The sequence below is a fragment of the Hypanus sabinus genome, chromosome 10 (genome assembly GCF_030144855.1).
Source record: "Hypanus sabinus isolate sHypSab1 chromosome 10, sHypSab1.hap1, whole genome shotgun sequence".
Taxonomy (NCBI): domain Eukaryota; kingdom Metazoa; phylum Chordata; class Chondrichthyes; order Myliobatiformes; family Dasyatidae; genus Hypanus; species Hypanus sabinus.
The window spans coordinates 33,173,492-33,181,066 of NC_082715.1; positions in this window are offsets into that span (position 1 = coordinate 33,173,492).

Consider the following 7,575-nt stretch of genomic DNA (forward strand, 5'->3'; position numbering starts at 1 on the left):
TTGAATGCGCACAGTATACAGAATAAGATAGATGAACTTGTAACACAGTTACAGATTGGCAGGTATGATGTTGTAGGCATCGTTGAATCATGGCTGAAAGAAGATTACAGATGGGAGCTTAATGTCCAAGGACACACATTGTATCGAAAGGACAGGTAGGAATGCAAAGGAGATAGCATTGCTTAGCTCGTAAAAAATGAAACCAGTTTATTAGAAAGAGGGACAGAAGGTGTTGTATCATTGTGGATAGAGCTAAGGAACTGCAAGGATAAAAGTACCTTGATGAGAGTTGTATAAAGTCCCCCAAACAGAAGTAAGAATGTGGCCTTCAAATTACAACAGGAGACAGAAAATGCATGTCAAAAGTCCTGATGAAGAGTCTCAGCCTGAAATGTCAACTGTTCTCTTTTCCATAGATGCTGTCTGGCCTGCTGAGTTCCTCCAGCATTTTGTGTGTGTTGCTTGGATTTCCAGCAACTGCAGATTTTCTCTTGTTAATGTTACAGTAGTCATGGGGCTTTTAAAATCAGGAAAGTTTCTTGAGTGCCTACAAGATGGCTTCTTAGAGCAGCTCGTGGTTGAGCCCACCAGGGGAATCAGCTATTCTGGGTTGGGTGTTATGCAATGAACTGGAATTGATTAGAGAGCCTAAGATAAAAGCCTTAGGGAAAGTGATAATATGATCAAATTCAACCAGAAATTTGAGAAGGAGAAACTAAAGTCAGATGTAACAGTATTACAGTGTAGTAAAGGGAATTATAGAGGCATGAGAGAAGAATTGGCTAGAATTGATTGGAAAAGAACACTGGCAGGGATGATGGCAGAGCAGCAATGGCTAGAATTTATGGAAGCAATTCAGAAGGCAGAAGATATATACATGCCAAAGAGGAAGAAGTATTCTAAAGGAAAGATGACACAACCGTGGCTAACAAGAGAAATCAAAGCCAACATAGAAATTAAAGAGAGGGCATATGAAAGAGCAGAAATTAGTGGGAAGTTACAAGATTGGTATTTAAATACCAACAGAAGGCAATTATAAAATCATTAAGAAGGTAAAGATGGAATATGAGAGTAAGCTAGCCAATAATATTAAAGAGGATACCAAAAGTTTCTTCACATATGTAAAGTGAAGAAGAGAGCTGAGAGTGGATATTGGACTGCTGGAAAATGATGCTGGAGAGGTAGTAATGGGGGACAAGGAAATGCCAGATGAACTGGATAAGTATTTTGCATCAGAGTTCACTATAGAAGACACTAACAGTATAGTGGAAGTTCCAAATGTCAGGGGTCAGAAGTGTTTGAAGGTACTTGGTACACTGAAAGGTTTGAAGATAGATAAGTCACCTGGACCAGAAGGTGTATACCTCAGGGTTCTAAAAGAGGTGGCTGAAGAGATCATGGTGACATTACTAGTGATCCTTCAAGAATCATTAGATCCTGAAATGGTTCTGGAAGAATGGAAAATTGCAACTGTCACTCTACTCTTCAAGAAAGGAAACTATAGGCCAATTTGCCTGACCTCAGTGGTTGAGAAGATGTTGGAGTCAATTATTAAGGATGAGGTCTCAGTGTGTTTGGAGGCACATGATAAAAAAGGTGAAAGTTAGCATGGTTTTCTCAAGGGAAAATCTTGCCTGACAAACCTGTTGGAATTCTTTGAAAAAATAACAAGCAGGATAGACAAAGGAGAATTGGTTGATGTTGTGTACTTGGATTTGCAGAAGGCCTTTGACAAGATGCCACAAGTGAGGCTGCTTAACAAGCTACAAGCCCATGGTATTACAGGAAAAATTCAAGCATGGATAAAGCAATGGCTGATTGGCAGGAGGCAAAGAGTGGGAATAAAAGGAACCTTTTCTAGCTGGCTGCAGGTGACAACTGGCTTTCCACAGGGGTCTGTGTTGGGGCTGATTCTTTTCACATTATATGTTGATAATTTGGATGATGAAATTGATGGCTTTGTTGCAAAGTTTGCAGATGATATGAAAATGGGTGGAGGAGCAGGTAGTTATGTGGAAGTAGAGAAGCTACAGAAGGACAGAGAGATTAGGAGAATGGGAAAGAAATAGCAGATGGAATACAGTATCAAGAACTGTATAGTCAAGTCTATAGTAGAAGAAATGAAAGTGTTGACTGTATTCTAAATGGAAAGAAAATACAAAAAGAAACTGAGGCTCGAAGGGACTTGTGAGTCCTTGTGCAGGATTCCCTAAAGGTTAATTTGCAGGTCGAGTCTGTGGTGAGGAAGGCAAATGTGGCATCAACATTCATTTCAAGAGGACTAGAATATAAAAGCAAGGATATAACGTTGAGTTTGTATAAAGCACTGGTGAGGCCTCATTTGGAGTACTGTGAGCAGTTTTGGGCCCCTTGGAAAGGATGTGCTGAAACTGGAGAGGTTTCAAAGGAGGCTCACGAAAATGATTCCTGGCCCAGCGCTTTTGATGGCTCTGGGCTTGTGTTTACTAGAATTCAGAAGAATGAGGGTGATCTCATTGAAGCCTATCAAATGGTCAAAGGCCTTGGTAGAGTGGATGTGCAGAGGACGTTTAATATGATGGGAGAGTCTAAGACTATAGTATACAACTTCAAAATAGACGGACATCCTTTTAGAATGGAGACAACGAGGAATTTCTTTAGCCAGAATTGTGAATTTGTGGAATTCGTTGCTGCAGGCAGCTGTGGATGCCAAGTCTTTATGTATATTTAAGGCAGAGGTTGATAGATTCTTGATTGGTCAGGACATGAAGGGATATGGGGAGAAGGCAGGAGATTGGGGCTGAGAGGAAAATTGGATCAGCCACAATGAAATCGTGGAGTAGACACAATGGGCCAAATGGCCTAATTCTACTTCTGTATCTTATGGTTTTATCATTACAGAGAATCTAATCTGGCCCAACATACATGTTCAATTATGAAGAAAGCACAGTGGCACCTTTACTTCCGTAGAAGTTTGTAAAGATTTGGCATGACATCAAAGACTTCGATAAACTTCTATACATGTATGGTGGCAATGAGAATAAAGGTCTGTTCTGTTCTGTGCTGATCTTGTTTTGGTGAATATTAGTTTGTGTGTGCAATCATGTGATTTTTTTTATTTGTTCCAGTGGGCTTTTATCCAATGATATTTTAAAGGCTACAAATCATGTCCAGTAACAAAACTACAACAAATAAACACAAGAGATTCTGCAGATTCTGGAAATCCAGAGGAACACAAACATATTGCTGGAGGAACTCTGCAGCTCAGGCAGCACCTGTGCACAGGAATAAAGACCAAGCCCTGATAAAGCATTGACTTTTTATTCCTCTCCATAGATGTTGACTGACCTGCTGAATTCCTTTATAGGGAATAGGGAATAGTGGATAGGGGAGAGCCAGTGGATGTGGTATATTTAGATTTTCAAAAGGCTTTTGACAAGGTCCCACACAGGAGATTAGTGTGCAAACTTAAAGCACACGGCATTGGGGGTACATGGTATTGATGTGGATAGAGAATTGGTTGGCAGACAGGAAGCAAAGAGTGGGAGTAAACGGGACCTTTTCAGAATGGCAGGCAGTGACTAGTGGGGTACTGCAAGGCTCAGTGCTGGGACCCCAGTTGTTTACAATATATATTAATGATTTAGATGAGGGAATTAAATGCAGCATCTCCAAGTTTGCGGATGACACGAAGCTGGGCGGTGGTGTTAGCTGTGAGGAGGATGCTAAGAGGATGCGGGGTGACTTGAATAGGTTAGGTGAGTGGGAAAATTCATGGCAGATGCAATTTAATGAGATAAATGTGAGGTTATCCACTTTGGTTGCAAGAACAGGAAAACAAATTATTATCTGAACGGTGGCCGATGAGGAAAAGGGGAGATGCAACATGACCTGGGTGTTATTGTACACCAGTCATTGAAGGTGGGCATGCAGTTACAGCAGGCAGTGAAAAAGGCAAATGGTATGTTGGCATTCATAGCAAAAGGATTTGAGTACAAGAGCAGGGAGGTTCTACCGCAGTTGTACAAGGCCTTAGTGAGACCGCACCTAGAGTATTGTGTGCAGTTTTGGTCCCCTAATCTAAGGAAAGACATTCTTGCCATAGAGGGAGTACAGAGAAGGTTCACCAGATTGATTCCTGGGATGGCAGGGCTTTCATATGAAGAAAGACTGGTTCAACTAGGCTTATACTCACTGGAATTTAGAAGATTGAGGGGGGATCTTATTGAAACGTATAAAATTCTAAAGGGATTGGACAGTCTAGATACAGGAAGATTGTTTCCAATGTTGGGGAAGTCGAGAACGTAGGGTCACAGTTTAAGGATAAAGGGGAAGCCTTTTAGGACCGAGATGAGGAAAAACTTCTTCACACAGAGAGTGATGAATCTGTGGAATTCTCTGCCACAGGAAACAGTTGAGGTCAGTTCATTGGCTATATTTAAGAGGAAGTTAGATATGCCCCTTGTGGCTAAAGAGATTGGGGGTATGGAGAGACAGCAGGTACAGGGTTCTGAGTTGGATGATCAGCCATGATCATACTGAATGGTGGTGCTGGCTCAAAGGGCCGAATGGCCTACTCCTGCACCTATTTTCTATGTTTCTATGTTAACTATGGCCTAATGAAAAGTTGTAATGGTGTACAGGAATTAAATGGTCTATTCATTTTTCAATAATATTCAATCTCTCCTTCTCAGCTTGTTGGCTGAAGAGTTGGATTTAAAACAGATTAGAAGAGATGTAAATCTCTGATCCATCTTGTAATGGATCAGTGCTTTTGGAGATTCACAAGTTCAAAGACAGTGTAACTGAGGAAAGGGAATGTGAACTAGCCATATTGCTGACAAATTTCACAGAAGCATCCCATGGAGCCTTGGTGGTGTGCTTGGAAGGAGTAAATGGTTTTATACACTGAAGGATCAGTTCCAACATGGTGGAAATTGTATCCTCAAATAACTGTTTACCATGCTTACCTTTTCTCCTCAGCACCACTCATTCTTTCTTCATGAATTCTGGGAGTGTTTAATTCCTTGGGCTGACTAACAGGCCCTAAGATGCAGACAGCAAACATCAAACTATCAGAAGAAACGGTGATAAGAATTGGGAGGAATTAAGAAATATAGCCTAGGTAGTGGAGACTTAAAAGGACAAAACATCCAGCCCAAACATAATGAACCTTTTGAAGATTGGTACCTAACTGGGCTTTCTGCAGATTCTTGCCTTTTTGATAGGTCCGAGACTGTGCCTGCCGTGGTCAGATCCCTGGTAGGTGATATTGCCTGGCTTGCACTTCCTGACAGTTAAGTAAATAGGTGATGAGGGAAAACATATTAAGAAGTAATGCAAGATCATATTCCATTGTCTTACCCTCACCAATGCCAATCCTAATGCTGAAAACAAACTTAAAAATTAGGCTCATTCTGAGTTGCAACTACTGTAATCAATCTTCATATAAAAGGAATATTATAATGTCCACTCATAAAGATAATGAACATAAACATTCCAAATGAACATAAAATAAAATTAATTGATTAGGGAGGGCATTGGGAACCAACATGGTAGAGGATATGGAAGGCAAATGCAATGTTAGCATTTATTTCCGGAGGTGTAGAATATAAGAGCAAGAATACATACGAGGAACATTTGATGGCTTTGGGTTTATACTCAATAGAATTTAGAAAAATGAGTGGGGGGGGGGGGGATTCTCATTGAAACTTTTCAAATGTGGAAGGCCTAGACATGGTAGATGTGGGAAAGATCTTTCTCATAGTGAGGGAGTCTGGGACAAAAGGGCATAACCTCAGGATAGAGGGGTGTCCATTTAAGTCAGAGATACATACACATTTCTTTAGCAGGAGGGTGGTGAACTTGCAGAATTTATTAGCATAGGGAGCTGTGGAGGCCAGGGTGTATTTAAGGCAGAGCTTCATTGGTTCTTGATTGGATATACGGCATCCAAGGTTATGGGGAGAAGGCCAGGAGCGGGGCTGATGAAAGGGAAAAAAAGGATCAGCCAAAATCAAATGGCAGGACAGACTCAATGGACCAAATGGCTTAATTCTGCTCCTCTGTCTTATGGATAAAATGTTGGAGAAATTCAAGAGACAGGGATATTGTGAAAAATGTAAGAATTGAAGTAGAGGCTACAGCATCTGCACCAAAGATAAAAATTAGTCGTGCTAATTGCAATGACTTTATTTGATTCTTTTGTTATTCTTCCCTATCCTGCAGCACATGTTTAATTATTTTTATGTCTAATTAAAGGTACTCACAACCAAAAAGTATAGTGTGGGCAAGTCTAATTTTTAGCTTAAAGCTTACAGAGAGATTTAGGCCAGTTAGAAGAGTGGGCTGGAAGATGGCAGATGGAGTTTAATGCTGATAAGTGAGAGGTGCTTCCTTTTGGTAGGAATAATCCAAATAGGACATACATGGTAAATGGTAGGGCATTGAAGAACGCAGTAGAACAGAGTGATGTAGGAATAATGGTGCATAGTTCCCTGAAGATGGAATCTCATGTGGATAGGGTGGTGAAGAAAGCTTTTGGTATGCTGGCCTTTATAAATCAGAGCATTGAGTATAGGACTTGGAATATAATGTTAAAATTGTACAAGGCATTGGTAAGGCCGAATTTGGAGTATTGTGTACAGTTCTGGTCACTGAATTATAGTAAAAATCTCAACAAAATAGAGAGAGTACAGAGAAGATTTACTAGAATGTTACCTGGGGTTCAGCACCTAAGTTGAAAGGTTGAACAAGTTAGGTCTTTATTCTTTGGAGTGTAGAATGTTGAGGGGGACTTGATAGAGGTATTTAAAGTTATGAGGGGGATAGATAGAGTTGACGTGGATAGGCTTTTTCCATTGAGAGTAGGGGAGATTCAAACAAGAGGACATGAGTTGAGAGTTAGGGGGCAAAAGTTTAGGGGTAACACGAGGGGGAATTTCTTTACTCAGAGAGTGGTAGCTGTGTGGAACGAGCTTCCACTATAAGTGGTAGAGGAAGGTTCGGTATTGTCATTTAAAGTAAAATTGGATATGTATATGGACAGGATAGGAATGGAGGGTTATGGGCTGAGTGCGGGCTAGTGGGACTAGGTGAGAGTAAGTGTTCAGCATGGACTAGAAGTGCCGAGATGGCCTGTTTCTGTGCTGTAATTGTTATATGGTTATATGATAGTGCTGTTCTGTTTATATTGTAGTCTGTTTCAGAGTCATGTATTATATTATTAATTAATGCACTGCTTTGCAATTAAGAGAAGTTTCAGGCAGCTAATAGAAATGATATAAGAAAAATATGTAGTAATTCTTGCAAAAATAGAAAAATATCTACAGTAGGAATCTTCGCAAATATATACGGTAATACTGCAAAGCACAATTCCAATGAAGACATAGAGTCATAGCAAAAGAAAATATGGCAGAGAAACAGGCTCTTCGTTCCGATTGTCCATGCTGAAGCCATCTAAGCTGCCTTTTCCCATTGGCCTGCATCGGAACCATAGCCCTCCATACCCCTACCATCCATGTACCTATCCAAACTTTGCTTTAACATTGAAATCGAGCTTTCAGGTACTGCTTGTGCTGGCAGCTCATTCCACAC